The sequence below is a fragment of the Coregonus lavaretus genome, assembly GCF_964263955.1.
Source record: "Coregonus lavaretus genome assembly, chromosome: 13".
NCBI lineage: Eukaryota > Metazoa > Chordata > Actinopteri > Salmoniformes > Salmonidae > Coregonus > Coregonus lavaretus.
In genome coordinates this window covers 47,259,381-47,276,347 of record NC_140000.1, presented here as the reverse complement: position 1 = coordinate 47,276,347, position 16,967 = coordinate 47,259,381, and the positions used below count along the sequence as shown (strand labels likewise).

At 47.9% G+C, this 16,967-nt stretch overlaps 1 protein-coding gene across 2 annotated transcripts in view; it reads right to left on the bottom strand.

Annotated features, from left to right (window-relative positions):
* Window positions 1-16,967, bottom strand: part of LOC311139623 (synaptotagmin-10-like) — a gene marked incomplete at both ends in the record, with an annotated part of 33,646 nt that overhangs the window by 4,361 nt on the left and 12,318 nt on the right. The window lies entirely within an intron of this gene.

Sequence of the window (16,967 nt, the reverse complement as noted above, 5' to 3'; positions counted from 1 at the left end):
TCTGTCAACCGGACGAGACCTCCTAGTGTTGACACGGAGCCCTGCCGATCCAACACGACTGGTCTGCTGACGAAATCGTCTGATGTGGTTACAACAGGCTTCCCGTTAGACGTCGACCACGAAGATCCATCTACTAGCCCCGGCCCGCTAGCTAGCCGTGGCCTCTTTGCTCACCAGTGCTATAGCAACCCCCAAACGACCCTATTGCTGTTCACCGGACCTTATGATAACTCAGCTACACAGCTGATGCCTGCTGGACTGTTCCTTTTTACGGTACCGCATCCTGTTTATGTTTAGCCTCAGCCCAAACTTTGTCGCCATTACCAGCTGTTGTATTAGCTCTCTCGAATAACACCTGTGATTGCTTTATGCCTCTCTCCCATGTCAATATGCCTTGCTTATTGGTGTTTCGGTTATTTCTTATTGTACTATTTCACTGTAGATCCCCCTGCCCAGCTCAACTTGCCTTAGATAGCTCCTTTGTCCCACCCCCCATACACGCGGAGACCGACTCAATCGGTGCCTCCAGTGATGCTATCTCTTTCATCGTTACCCAACGCTTAGGTTTACCGCCACTGTACTCATATCCTTCCATATCCTTATCTGTACATAATGCCCTGAATCTATTCTACAACACCCGGAAATCTGTCCCTTTTTTTCTCTGTACCCAACGCACTAGAAGACCAGTACTTAAAGCCTTTAGCCGTATCCTTATTCTACTCCTCTATTCCTCTGGTGATGTAGAGCTTAACCCAGGTCCTGTAGCCCGCAGTATCACTCCTACTCCCCAGGTGTTATCATTTGTTGACTTCTGTAACCATAAAAGCCTTGGTTTCTTGCACGTTAACATTCAAAGCCTCCTCCCAAAGTTTGAGTTATTCACTGCGTTAGCACACTCCGCCAACCCTGATGTTCTAGCAGTGTCTGAATCCTGGCTTAGGAAGGCCACCAAAAATTCAGAAATGTCCATCCCCAACTACAACATTTTCCGTCTCGATAGAACTGCCAAAGGGGCTGGGGTTGCAATCTACTGTAGATATAGCCTGCAGAGCTCTATCGTACTATCAACGTCTGTTCCCAAACAGTTTGAGCTTCTACTTCTAAAAATCTAAGTCTCTCACTGTTGCCGCTTGCTACAGACCCCCCTCAGCCCCCAGCTGTGCCCTGGACACCATATGTGAACTGATTGCCCCCCATCTATCCTCAGAGTTCGTACTGCTTGGTGACCTAAACTGGGATATGCTTAATACCCCGGCCAACCTACAATCTAAACTAGATGCCCTCAATCTCACACAAATTATCAACGAACCTACCAGGTACAACCCTAAATATGTTTACATAGGCACCCTCATAGATATCATCCTGACAAATTTACCCTCTAAATACACCTCCGCTGTCTTCAACCAGGATATCAGCGATCACTGCCTTATTGCCTGCGTCCGTAATGGGTCCGCGGTCAAACGACCACCCCTCATCACTGTCAAACGCTCCCTAAAACACTTTAGTGAGCAGGCCTTTCTAATTGACCTGGCCCGGGTATCCTGGATGGATATTGACCTCATTCCGTCAGTAGAGGATGCCTGGTTGTTCTTTAAAAGTGCTTTCCTCTCAATCTTAAATAAGCATGCCCCATTCAAAAAATTCAGAACTAAGAACCGATATAGCCCCTGATTCTCCTCAGACTTGACTGCCCTTGACCAGCACAAAAACATCCAGTGGCGTACTGCATTAGCATCAAACAGCCCCCGCGATATGCAACTTTTTAGGGAAGTCAGGAACCAATATACACAATCAGTTAGGAAAGCAAAGGCTAGCTTTTTCAAACAGAAATTTGCATCCTGTAGCACTAACTCCAAAAGGTTTTGGGACACTGTAAAGTCCATGGAAAATAAGAGCAGCTCCTCCCAACTGCCCACTGCATTGAGGCTAGGAAACACTGTCACCACCGATAAATGTACAATAATCGTGAATTTCAACAAGCATTTTGCTACGGCTGTCCATGCTTTCCACCTGGCTACGACTACCCCGGCCACCAGCTCTGCACCCTCTGCTGCAACTTGCCCATGCCCCCCCCCCCCCCGCTTCTCCTTCACACAAATTCAGACAGCTGATGTTCTTAAAGAGCTGAAAAATCTGGACCCCTACAAATCAGCTGGGCTAGACAATCTGGACGCTTTCTTTCTAAAATTAGCCGCCAAAATTGTCGCAACCCCTATTACTAGCCTGTTCAACCTCTCTTTCGTAACGTCTGAGATCCCCAGAGATTGGAAAGCTGCCGTGGTCACCCCCCTCTTCAAAGGGGGTGACACTCTAGATCCAAACTGTTACAGACCTATATCCATCCTGCCCTGCCTTTCGAAAGTATTTGAAAGCCAAGTTAACAAACAGATCAACGACCATTTCGAATCCCAACGTACCTTCTCCGCTATGCAATCCGGTTTCCGAGCTGGTCATGGGTGCAGCCACGCTCAAGGTCCTAAACAATATTATAACCGCGATCGATAAAAGACAGTACTGCGCAGCCGTCTTCATCGACCTGGCCAAGGCTTTCGACTCTGTCAACCACCGTATTCTTATCGGCAGACTAAATAGCCTTGGTTTCTCTAATGACTGACTCGCCTGGTTCACCAACTACTTCTCAGATAGAGTTCAATGTGTCAAATCGGAGGGCCTATTGTCTGGACCTCTGGCCGTCTCTATGGGGGTGCCACAGGGTTCAATTCACTTTATGTTTTGTTTACCCCATATGTAACCATATGTAACTCTGTGTTGTTGTTTTTATCGCACTGCTTTGCTTTATCTTGGCCAGGTCGCAGTTGTAAATGAGAACTTGTTCTCAACTGGCTTACCTGGTTAAATAAAGGTGAAATCAAATAAAAAATGCATCAACCAATGGTTGCGTGCCATGTCGTCGAATGTGCCGCCAGATTACTATAACATATTGAAGTGGTAAACTGATACGTAAAATACCTATCCAAGTATTATAATATGCCATTTAGCAGACGCTTTTATCCAAAGCGACTTACAGTCATGCGTGCATACATTTTTGTGTATGGGTGGTCCCGGGGATCGAACCCACTACCTTTTGCGTTACAAGCGCCGTGCTCTACCAGCTGAGCTACAGAGGCTAAGATCTGACATACTTAGCCAACACCTGGGCAGATGAACATGCCTCATGTTGTGGGCCGTTCTTAAACTACTCATGGGCCATTAACACCTTGTATTGAAATGGCGGCGGAGAGGATGGCTGCCGTTTTACAGCCCTCTAACCAATTGTACTATTATGTTTGTTTTTTCGCGTTATTTGTAATTTATTCTGTACATAATGTTTCTGCCACCAAAAAGAGCTTCTGGATATCAAGACAGCGATTACTCACCTCGTATTGGACGAAGATTTTTTCTTCAATGAATCGGACGTGAAGGATATCCTACAGACACCCGACAAGGCCCAAATCCCAGTCATTCACAGGGGAAAGAGACGGAGATATTGTGGATGTAGGTCGGGGTGCCTTGTAAGGATCCGACAGCAAGCGAGTAAACTGCCTCTTCCATCAATCCTATTAGCCAATGTTCAATCATTTGAAAATAAATTAGATGACCTAAGATTACGGTTATCCTACCAACGGGACATTAAAAACTGTAATATATTATCTTTCACCGAGTCGTGGCTGAACGACGACATGGACAACATACAGCTAGCGGGCTATACGCTACATCGGCAGGATAGAACGGCTGACTCCGGTAAGACAAGGGGTGGCGGTCTGTGTATATTTGTAAACAACAGCTGGTGCACAAAATCAAATAGTAAGGAAGTCTCGGGGTTTTGCTCGCCTGAGGTAGAGTATCTTATGATAAGCTGTAGACCACACTATTTACCAAGAGAGTTTTCATCTATATTTTTCATAGCTGTCTATTTACCACCACAAACCAATGCTGGCATTAAGATTGCACTCAATGAGCTGTATAAGGCCATAAGTAAACATGAAAACGCTCATCCAGAGGCAGCGCTCCTAGTGGCCGGGGACTTTAATGCAGGGAAACTTAAATCCGTTCTACCTAATTTCTACCAGCATGTTAAAAGTGCAACCAGAGGAGAAAAACCTCTAGACCACCTTTACTCCACACACAGAGACGCATACAAAGCTCTCCCTCGCCCTCCATTTGGCAAATCTGACCATAACTCTATCCTTCTGATTCCTGCTTATAAGCAAAAACTAAAGCAGGAAGCACCAGTGACTCTGTTAATAGAAAAGTGGTCAGATGACGCAGATGCTAAGCTACAGGACTGTTTTGCTAGCACAGACTGGAACATGTTCCGGGATACTTCAGATAGCATTGAGGAGTACACCACATCAGTCACTGGCTTCATCAATAAGTGCATCGATGACGTCGTCCCCACAGTGACCGTACGTACATACCCCAACCAGAAGCCATGGATTACAGGCAACATCCGCACTGAGCTAAAGGGTAGAGCTGCCGCTTTCAAGGAGCGGGACTCTAACCCGGACACTTATAAGAAATCCCGCTATGCCCTCCGACGAACCATCAAACAGGCAAAGAGTCAATACAGGACTAAGATTGAATCGTACTACACTGTCTCTGACACTCGTCAGATGTGGCAGGGCTTGAAAACTATTACAGACTACCAAGGGAAGCACAGCCGCGAGCTGCCCAGTGACACAAGCCTACCAGACGAGCTAAACCACTTATATGCTCGCTTCGAGGCAAGCAACACTGAAGTATGCATGAGAGCACCAGCTGTTCCGGATAACTATGTGATCACGCTCTCCGTAGCCGATGTGAGTAAGACTTTTAAGCAGGTCAACATTCACAAGGCCGCAGGGCCAGACGGATTACCAGGACGTGTACTCCGAGCATGTGCTGACCAACTGGCAAGTGTCTTCACTGACCTTTTCAACATGTCCCTGACTGAGTCTGTAATACCAACATGTTTCAAGCAGACCACCATAGTCCCCGTGTCCAAGGACACTAAGATAACCTGCCTAAATGACTGCTGACCCGTAGCACTAATGTCTGTAGCCATGAAGTGCTTTGAAAGGCTGGTCATGGCTCACATCAACACCATTATCCCAGAAACACTAGACCCACTCCAATTTGCATACCGCCACAACAGATCCACAGATGATGCAATCTCTATTGCACTCCACACTGCCCTTTCCCACCTGGACAAGAGGAACACCTACGTGAGAATGCTATTCATTGACTACAGCTCAGCGTTCCTGTACTCCCTGTTCACCCATGACTGCATGGCCAGGCACGACTCCAACACCATCATTAAGTTTGCCGACGACACAACAGTGGTAGGCCTGATCAACGACAACGATGAGACATCCTTTAGGGAGGAGGTCAGAGACCTGGCCGTGTGGTGCCAGGATAACAACCTCTCCCTCAACGTGACCAAGACAAAGGAGATGATTGTGGACTACAGGAAAAAAAAGGGGACTGAGCACGCCCCCATTCTCATCGACGATGCTGTAGTGGAACAGGTTGAGATCTTCAAGTTCCTTGGTTTCCACATCACCAACGAACTATCATGGTCCAAACACACCAAGACAGTCGTGAAGAGGGCACGTCAAAGCCTATTCCCCCTCAGGAGACTGAAGATATTTGGCATGGGTCCTCAGATCCTCAAAATGTTCTACAGCTGCACCATCGAGAGCATCCTGACTGGTTGCATCACCGCCTGGTATGGCAACTGCTCGGCCTCCAACCGCAAGGCACTACAGATGGTAGTGCGTACGGCCCAGTACATCACTGGGGCCAAGCTTCCTGCCATCCAGGACCTCAATACCAGGCGGTGTCAGAGGAAGTCCCTCCAAATTGTCAAAGACTCCAGCCACCCTAGTCATAGACTGTTCTCTCTGCTACTGCACGGCAAGCGGTTTCGGAGCGCCAAGTCTAGGTCAAAAGGCTTCTAAACAGCTTCTACCCCCAAGCCATAAGACTCCTGAACAGCTAATCATGGCTACCCGGACTATTTGCACTGCCCCCCCACCCCCACCCCATCTTTTTACGCTGCTGCTACTCTGTTAATTATTTATGCATAGTCACTTTAACTCTACCCACATGTACATATTACCTCAACTACCTCATCTAGCCGGTGCCCCCGCACATTGACTCTGCACCGGTACCCCCCCACTGTATATAGCCTCCCTACTTGTCACGCCCTGACCTATAGAACTCTAGTTTTTTGGTCAGGGTGTGAATATCTTGTGTGTGTTGATTCTATGTTTGTATTTCTATGTTTGGCCGGGTGTGGTTCCCAATCAGAGGCAGCTGTCGCTCGTTGTCTCTGATTGGGGATCATACTTAGGCAGCCAGTTTTCCTGCCTGTGTTGTGGGATCTTGTTTTATGCTCGGTGAGTTTGGCTTGTGTGTGTATAGCCTTCCGACGTCACATTTCGTTGCCTGTTGTTGTTTTGTATGTTTATTCGGTTTAATAAACATGGATGCATTTCACGCTGCGCCTTGGTCTGACCCGTCCTTCAACGTTTGTGACAGAAGATCCCACCACCAATGGACCAAGCAGCGTGCCCAGGAGGAGCAGAGAGTATGGACTTGGAGGGAGATAAGAGAGGATCTGGCCAAGCAGATGGAGGACCTGAAAGGGATCAGGGTGGAGAAGGAGAGTTTTGGGGGGGCTAAAAGGGTGGTCGGGGAGCGACAGAGAGGAGCCCCGACCACTGCACTCGTGGGGGCTCAAAGAGGAGTCTTCACTGGAGGAGGATGGGGCGCGGAGTGTAAAGGACGGAGACAGTCGTAGACCTCCAGCGCCGGTTCCCAGTCCGGTACGCCCCGTACTTGCTCCCTGCACCAAGCCAGTGGTGCGTGTCCCAGTCCGGTCCGTACCTGCTCCTCGCACCAGACCAGTGGTGCGTGTTCCCAGTCCGGTCCTGCCCGTGCCTGCTCCTCGCACCAAACCAGTGGTGCGTGTCGCCAGCCCGGTACACCCCGTACCTGCTCCCCGCACCAAGCCAGTGGTGCGTGTTCCCAGTCCGGCCCGGCCCGTTCCTGCTCCTCGCACCAGACCAGTGGTGCGTGTCGCCAGCCCGGTACACCCCGTACCTGCTCCCCGCACCAAGCCAGTGGTGCGTGTTCCCAGTCTGGCCCGGCCCGTTCCTGCTCCTCGCACCAGACCAGTGGTGCGTGTTCCCAGTCCGGTCCGGCCCGTGCCTGCTCCTTGCGCCAGACCTGTGGTGCGTGTTTCCACTCCGGAGCCAGAGCAGTCTGCTCCACCGGTGCCCAGTCCAGCTCCGGTCAGCGGCTCCACTCCGGGTCCAGACGTCAGCCCCTCTCTAGGTTTGGAGTCTCCCACACCAGGGTCCAGACAGGGATCGGTGCATCGTGGGAGGACTGAGAGGGGAAGCTCCGCGTTGCACCCCTGGCCTGCTGGCCCCCCTACCTCTGCGGAAGCACAGTTCCCGCTCAGCCCAGTCAAAACTGTTCGCTGCTCTGGCACTCCAATGGTGGAACAAGCTCCCTCACGACGCCAGGACAGCGGAGTCACTCACCACCTTCCGGAGACACTTGAAACCCCACCTCTTTAAGGAATACCTGGGATAGGATAAAGTAATCCTTCTACCCCCCCCAAAAAAAATTATAATAATAATAATATATATATACACAGTGGGGAGAACAAATATTTGATACACTGCCGATTTTGCAAAGCATGTAGAGGTCTGTAATGTTTATCATAGGTACACTTCAACTGTGAGAGACAGAATCTAAAACAAAAATCCAGAAAATCACATTGTATGATTTTTAAGTAATTAATTTGCATTTTATTGCATGACATAAGTATTTGATACATCAGAAAAGCAGAACTTAATATTTGGTACAGAAACCTTTGTTTGCAATTACAGAGATCATACGTTTCCTGTAGGTCTTGACCAGGTTTGCACACACTGCAGCAGGGATTTTGGCCCACTCCTCCATACAGACCTTCTCCAGATCCTTCAGATTTCAGGGCTGTCGCTGGGCAATACAGACTTTCAGATTTTCTATTGGGTTCAGGTCTGGAGACTGGCTAGGCCACTCCAGGACCTTGAGATGCTTCTTATGGAGCCACTCCTTAGTTGCCCTGGCTGTGTGTTTCGGGTCGTTGTCATGCTGGAAGACCCAGCCACGACCCATCTTCAATGCTCTTACTGAGGGAAGGAGGTTGTTGGCCAAGGTCTCGCGATACATGGCCCCATCCATCCTCCCCTCAATACGGTGCAGTCGTCCTGTCCCCTTTGCAGAAAAGCATCCCCAAAGAATGATGTTTCCACCTCCATGCTTCACGGTTGGGATGGTGTTCTTGGGGTTGTACTCATCCTTCTTCTTCCTCCAAAGACGGCGAGTGGAGTTTAGACCAGAAAGCTCTATTTTTGTCTCATCAGACCACATGACCTTCTCCCATTCCTCCTCTGGATCATCCAGATGGTCATTGGCAAACTTCAGACGGGCCTGGACATGTGCTGGCTTGAGCAGGGGGACCTTGCGTGCACTGCAGGATTTTTAATCCATGACGGCGTAGTGTGTATCGAGGCACAGATCTGGGGAGAGGACGTGTTTTTCTCTGGCTGGAGGTAAGTAGGTAAGTAGGGGTAAGCTACATGTAGTGTTGAGTAAAGCTTAACCATGTATTAGATCGTAGGTAGGTAGTTAGCTGTAGTTAGGTATTGTATTTATTGTAGGTTAGTATCGTTGTTATTGTAGCTTTCCGTGGGTAATTTGTGGGTTAGTTTCGAGGCATGAGGCTAGCTAGCTAGCGGGTAGCTATTGGTAACGATTAGCAACGCTGGAGAGCTGGTTCCAACGGTAATGTACTCCTACCCAACGTTTAACTTTTGCTTAACCATGTATTAGATCGTAGGTAGGTAGCTAGCTGTAGTTAGGTATTGAATTTATTGTAGGTTAGTATTGTGGTTGTAGTAGCTTTCCATAGGTAATTGTGGACTAGTATCGAGGCACGAGGCTAGCTAGCTAGCGGGTAGCTATTGGTAACGATTAGCAACGCTGGAGAGCTGGTTCCAACGGTAATGTACTCCTACCCAACGTTTAACTTTTGCTTAACCATGTATTAGATCGTAGGTAGGTAGCTAGCTGTAGTTAGGTATTGAATTTATTGTAGGTTAGTATTGTGGTTGTAGTAGCTTTCCATAGGTAATTGTGGACTAGTATCGAGGCACGAGGCTAGCTAGCTAGCGGGTAGCTATTGGTAACGATTAGCAACGCTGGAGAGCTGGTTCCAACGTTTAATTATTATTATTATTATTATTATTATTTTTTTTTGCTGCGTTGTGAAGGGAACTCGACACGGACTTGAATTGTCTGTTTGGTGTGCTGACACACTCTTGGCAGTTTGTTGTGGCCAGGTGTTGATGCTAAGTTGTGTGTTAATGGATGCTAGCTTGCAGGTTGGCTACGGCGTCATAGCTAGGCTTCGTGGGTTGTTGTGGGTAGTTACTGTGTCTTGGCAGTGTCCTCGGCCGTGCCAGCTGTAGCACGAAGCTAGCTAGCTAGCCGTTCTTCAAACAGAGTCGACACAGTGGCCATTGCTAGCTACCCAACATGACCATTTGGCTGTACTGTAGTAGCTAACCACAATTTACTTGTCCTAGCTAGCCAACGTCTAATCATTGCTGCGTCATATAAGGAACTTGACACAGACACGAATGATCTGTTTAGTGTGATATCACAATATTGGTGGTTTGTTGTGACCAAGTGTTGGCGCTAAACGGTGTGTTATTGTTATTGGATGCTAGTCTGCTAGTTGGCTATGGAGTCATAGTTGGCTAGCTGAACAAAGTGGGTTGAGTCTACTCCTTTAAACATTGAACCGCTGTGGTTCACAACAATTCTGATTTCCAAAGGCGGAAGTTGGGAGAGTTTTTGTTCGGGTGGTTCAGTGAAACAATTTTAGTTTCCGAGCTAGAAGATTTGGTAAGGGAGGCCCTGCTCTCTCCACTCCCAGATGCTTAGCCCATTTCATTCCGATCTCCTCTGCATTTTTGTAGCCATCTGCTACAGCCTGTCAACTATGCCTCTGCCTATCCCTGTTCTCTCCTCTCTGCACAGGCTACACAAACGCACCACACCGCGTGGCTGCTGCCTCTCCAATTTGGTGGTCCCTGCACGCACCACCCACGTGGAGTTCCAGGTCGCAGGCAGCCTCTGGAACTGCCGTTCTGCTGCCAACAAAGCTGACTTCATCCCAGCCTATGCCAACCTCCAGTCCCTCGACTTCCTGGCGCTGACGGAAACATGGATCACCACTGAAAACACCGCTACTCCTACTGCTCTCTCCTCGTCTGACCATGTGTTCTCGCATACCCCGAGAGCATCTGGTCAGAGGGGTGGTGGTACAGGAATCCTCATCTCTCCCAAGTGGACATTCTCAATTTTTCCCCTAACCCATCTGTCTATCTCCTCATTTGAATTCCATGCTGTCACAGTCACTAGCCCATTTAAGCTTAATATCCTTGTCATCTATCGCCCTCCAGGTTCCCTTGGAGAGTTCATCAATGAGCTTGACGCCTTGATAAGTTCCTTCCCTGAGGATGGCTCACCCCTCACAGTTTTGGGGGATTTCAACCTCCCTATGTCCACATTTGACTCATTTCTCTCTGCCTCCTTCTTTCCACTCCTCTCCTCTTTTGACCTCACCCTCTCACCGTCCCCCCCTACTCACAAGGCAGGCAATACGCTTGACCTCATCTTCACTAGATGCTGCTCCTCTACTAATCTCACTGCAACTCCCCTCCAAGTCTCCGACCACTACTTTGTTTCCTTTTCTCTCTCACTCTCCTCCCACACTACTCACTCTGCCCCTACACAGATGGTAATGCGCCGCCGCAACCTTCGCTCTCTCTCTCCCACTACTCTCTCCTCTTCCATCCTATCATCTCTTCCCTCTGCTCAATCCTTCTCCCTCCAATCTCCTGATTCTGCCTCCTCAACCCTCCTCTCCTCCCTTTCTGCATCCTTTGACTCTCTGTGTCCCCTATCCTCCCGGCCGGCTCGGTCCTCCCCTCCAGCTCCGTGGCTTGATGACTCATTGCGAGCTCACAGAACAGAGCTCCGGGCAGCGGAGCGGAAATGGAAGAAAACTAAATTCCCTGCCGACCTGGCATCTTTTCACTCCCTCCTCTCTACATTTTCTTCATCTGTTTCTGCTGCTAAGGCCACCTTCTACCACTCTAAATTCCAAGCATCTGCCTCTAACCCTAGGAAGCTCTTTGCCACATTTTCCTCCCTCCTGAATCCTCCCCCCCCCCTCCCCCCCTCCTCTCTCTCTGTGGATGACTTCGTCAACCACTTTGAAAAGAAGGTTGACGACATCCGATCCTTGTTTGTTAAGCCTAATGACACTGCTGGTCCTGCTCACACTGCCCTACCCTATGCTTTGACTTCTTTCTCCCCTCTCTCTCCAGATAAGATCCTGCGACTTGTGACTGCAGGCCGCCCAACAACCTGCCCGCTTGACCCCATCCCCTCCTCCCTTCTCCAGACCATCTCCGGTGACCTTCTCCCCTACCTCACCTCGCTGATCAACTCATCCTTGACCGCTGGCCATGTCCCTTCCGTCTTCAAGAGAGCGAGAGTTACTCCCCTTCTCAAAAAACCAACACTCGACCCCACTGATGTCAACAACTACAGACCAGTATCCCTTCTTTCTTTTCTTTCCAAAACTATTGAGCGTGCCGTCTTTAGCCAACTCTCTTGCTATCTCTCTCAGAATGACCTTCTTGATCCAAACCAATCAGGTTTCAGGACTGGTCATTCAACTGAGACTGCTCTTCTCTGTGTCACAGAGACTCTCCGCACTGCTAAAGCTAACTCTCTCTCCTCTGCTCTTGTCCTTCTAGATCTGTCTGCTGCCTTTGATACTGTGAACCATCAGATCCTCCTCTCCACCCTCTCCGAAATGGGCATCTCCGGCGCGGCTCACTCCTGGATTGCGTCCTACCTGACCGGTCGCTCCTACCAAGTGGCGTGGCGGGATGCTGTCTCCGCACCACGTGCTCTCACCACTGGTGTCCCCCAGGGATCGGTTTTGGGCCCTCTCCTTTTCTCCCTATACACCAAGTCACTTGGCTCTGTCATATCCTCACATGGCCTTTCCTATCATTGCTACGCTGACGATACACAACTAATCTTCTCCTTTCCCCCTTCTGATCACCAGGTGGCGAATCGCATCTCTGCATGTCTGGCAGACATATCAGTATGGATGACGGATCACCACCTCAAGCTGAACCCTGGCAAGACGGAGCTGCTCTTCCTCCCCGGGAAGGACTGCCCGTTCCATGATCTCGCCATCACGGTAGACAACTCCGCTGTGTCCTCCTCCCAGAGTGCGAAGAGCCTAGGCGTGACCCTGGACAACACCCTGTCGTTCTCCGCCAACATCAAGGCGGTGACCCGCTCCTGCAGGTTCATGCTCTACAACATTCGGAGAGTGCGACCCTGCCTTACACAGGAAGCGGCGCAGGTCCTGGTCCAGGCACTTGTCATCTCCCGTCTGGACTACTGCAACTCGCTGTTGGCTGGGCTCCCTGCCTGTGCCATTAAACCCCTACAACTCATCCAGAATGCCGCAGCCCGTCTGGTGTTCAACCTTCCCAAGTTCTCTCACGTCACCCCCCTCCTCCGCACACTCCACTGGCTTCCAATTGAAGCTCGCATCCGCTACAAGACCATGGTGCTTGCCTTTGGAGCAGTGAGGGGAACGGCACCCCTGTACCTTCAGGCTCTGATCAGTCCCTACACCCAAACGAGGACATTGCGTTCATCCACCTCTGGCCTGCTGGCTCCCCTTCCTCTGCGGAAGCACAGCTCCCCCTCAGCCCAGTCAAAACTGTTCGCTGCTCTGGCACCCCAATGGTGGAACAAGCTCCCTCACGACGCCAGGACAGCGGAGTCACTCACCACCTTCCGGAGACATTTGAAACCCCACCTCTTTAAGGAATACCTGGGATAGGCTAAAGTATTCCTTCTAACCCCCCCCCCCCCCCCCCCCAAATTGTAAAGTGGTTATCCCACTGGCTATAGGGTGAACGCACCAATTTGTGAGTCGCTCTGGCTAAGAGCGTCTGCTAAATGACGTTAATGTGCCCTTGAGCAAGGCACTTAACCCTAATTGCTCCTGTAAGTCGCTCTGGTTAAGAGCGTCTGCTAAATGACTAAAATGTAAAAAATGTAAAATGTGTTACTAATGGTTTCCTTTGAGACTGTGGTCCCAGCTCTCTTCAGGTCATTGACCAGGTCCTGCCGTGTAGTTCTGGGCTGATCCCTCACCTTCCTCATGATCATTGATGCCCCACGAGGTGAGATCTTGCATGGAGCCCCAGACCGAGGGTGATTGACCGTCATCTTGAACTTCTTCCATTTTCTAATAATTGCGCCAACAGTTGTTGCCTTCTCACCAAGCTGCTTGCCTATTGTCCTGTAGCCCATCCCAGCCTTGTGCAGGTCTACAATTTTATCCCTGATGTCCTTACACAGCTCTCTGGTCTTGGCCATTTTGGAGAGGTTGGAGTCTGTTTGATTGAGTGTGTGGACAGGTGTCTTTTATACAGGTAACGAGTTCAAACAGGTGCAGTTAATACAGGTAATGAGTGGAGTACAGGAGGGCTTCTTAAAGAAAAACTAACAGGTCTGTGAGAGCCGGAATTCTTACTGGTTGGTAGGTGATCAAATACTTATGTCATACAATAAAATGCTAATTAATTACTTAAAAATCATACAATGTGATTTTCTGGATTTTTGTTTTAGATTCCGTCTCTCACAGTTGAAGTGTACCTATGATAAATTACAGACCTCTACATGCTTTGTAAGTAGGAAAACCTGCAAAATCGGCAGTGTATCAAATACTTGTTCTCCCCACTGTATATATATTGTAAAGTGGTTGTCCCACTGGCTATCATAAGGTGAATGCACCAATTTGTAAGTCGCTCTGGATCAGAGCGTCTGCCAAATGACGAAAATGTAAATGTAGACTGCAGCACCACTGAATGCAAAAGGGCAAAAAGTGTGAGCAAAGGGCATCAGATGGACTCTTGAAAGAGAAGAACATTGCTTGATGTACTGACGTGGTGTGCTTGTATTGATACTGAATCAAAGTCAATAAAAAGTACCCTAAGGTGGCACTCCAGAAACCAGAAAACACAGAGGACTGACTGGGAGGCATCTCCCTAGTGCACTGATGTTTGTTTAGTGTGTTTACATACACTCTTCCAAAAGTGTTCTTTGGCTTTCCCCATAGGATAACCATTTTGGTTCCAGGTAGAACCTTTTTTGGTTGTAGGTAAAATTATTTTGGGTTCCATGTAAAACTCTCTGGGGAAAGGATTCTACATGTAACCCAATAGGGTTCTACCTGGAACAAAAAGGGTTCTACCTGGTACCAAAAAGGGTTCTTCAAAGGGTTCTCCAATGGGGACAGCTGAATAACCATTTTAGGTTCTAGGTACCTTTTTTACTAAGAGTGTAGTTAGAAATAGAACTGTGTCACCATATAAAAATACACTTAGAATATGGGTTTCATAAGAGTTGCTCTCCAAGGACAGAATCCTTACTTGAGATACGTTTGCGCAAAGTCTTCCAGTGTCATCAATGTATTGACATGCCGGAGTTTCACAATAACAATGTAACATGTGAAACAGAGGATGTCTTCCCAGCCCTAGAAGCTCTCTCATACAGCCAATAGGACTTCACTTGCCCAGTTCCTCTGGCCATTCAGCAGATGTTCTGCACATCATAACAGAGAGTCAATACCACCACAGCCCTCCAGCCATGGTGGGTTCCAGAGCACCACCACCACCCACCTAACCATTGTGGGCTCCAACTGCCTTTGTGTCCGCTACTGTCAATCTCAGCATGGACACCCACAATCAAATAGCTGCTAGGCGGGAAAAACTAAATGTCTCATCACACATACCGTGACCCTCATAGGCAGGTCACAGGTTGTTTTAGGCATTGACACCCCTCCCATTTCCCTGACTTGTTTCTACCCACGCTATTGACACAAAAGGTCACATGCATAACAATACATCAATCTAGCCCAGGGAAATTAGGTTCTGAAATACAATACATAATACCTTTCAGCTGAATGTGAGGCATGGCTAGGGCATATTAATGTCATTTGTATGGCAAATTACTGTCATGAAATTTTGCTTCCACATTAAATTGAAAATTGCTTCAAGTGTAAATACACAGAGGGTTTTTCGAATTAGGCTAACCTCTGAATTGTAGTTGCATACTCATTTTTTAGAGAATTCAAGGAAGGAGGTAACACAAAGTACACACTACTTTGGTACACCAGAGCACGACATGACAGAAGTCTGAAACATCAGGAAAACAAGTTTCTCTCAATAATTATCAATTAATTGTTGTCAGACAGTGACAAGTAAAGTCACCGTAAATGATCATCGCCAAATAAATTGCATAAAGGATGCCACTTTTGAAAGGACTCTCATTAATGTAAATTAGAAAAGGTGGAATGAAACACTGTCAAAATAAAATTAATGGCCAACTGCATTTGCTATGAGTCATTATCCATTCAAACATCCTTAACCTCATTCCCCTCTGTTGGAGGGCAGTTCTGGCAATGTAATTGCCCAGAGACAGTATAAACAAAAACAACACAGCAAAGTGAGATAAAATGAACCCAAGATAGACATAAATAACAACCGAACACCAGAGAAAAGATACGTCTAACTGTCACGACTTCCTCCGAAGCTGCCTCCCCTCCTTGTTCGGGCAGGCTTCGGCGTTCGTCGTCACCGGCCTTCTAGCCACTGCCGCTCCATATCTCATCATTCCATTTGTCTTGTCAATTACACACACCTGGTTCATATTCCCCTCATTAGTACATGTATAAGTGTTCCCTCTGCCCCCCTTGTCCTTGTGGGTGATTGTTTCATGTGAGATGAGTGTAGCTTGGTGGAGCGACCTGTACTTTGTATTGCCGGGGTATATTTTCCCTGTGTACCTGTATTTGTTCCAGTGCGCCTGTTTTGCGCACTGGACTGTTGACGCTATCCAGCATAACTGTGTACTACGGAATAAACTCTGTATTCTGTGATTTACCCTCCTGCGCCTGACTCCTTCAAATCACGCTCTCACACTAACCATCAACAACACCACAGTGAGACAAAATAGAAGCATGAATATTTACAAGAATTGCTAAATTTGTCTTCTATGCTGAAGGCAATATTGAAAGAAGTCTCACATTATATTAAATGGCCCATCTCAATTGTAGCTCTCATATTCAACACTATCAACCACAGTCAAAGTAGCAGTAAACTTGATGTTGTCTGTATGGATGCTCAAGCGTTTGAAAGTGTAATTTCCTCACAGCACACAGTAACACATAAAGACTTCCCGGAGACAAACTACACATTGAAGTAAACACCATGGCTATTGACATGGGCTAACTGCATTAATACCCAGCCAGTCCCCCTCCAATGGCTAAGAACCCAGTCTTCTTTAAACCCACCTAAACTTGCCTGTATAATGTGAAAGAAAATGGTGTTACTTTGTTTACCAGAGTCAAATAGTACCTGTAGAGGTTAGGGCTCAATTGTGCTATTGATGATTCATCTGAAATACACAGTGCACTTTCTCTCAAGTTGTTCCACTCTTGTTCTGTTTTCCACAGTATACCGTTCAGAGGTCAACTGATTAATGAACCATTAATCCATCTCCATGACCATCAGACACAATAAATACCACCAGAACACACAATCATATTCATAAACAAAACAGAAGCTGTTGAGTAAACAAACTGTGATAAAGCTACCGAGGTGTAAGAAGTGTGTGGGCTCAGATAAAACTCCACTATCATACTCAAGTATGTCAGTGAGGGGATAAAGGTGAGGAAAAAGGAGAATTGTGCCCATGGCTATATTTAAGTCTACAGTGTGTACTTCAGTTTTTGGAGGTGTTGTGTGGGTGCTTGG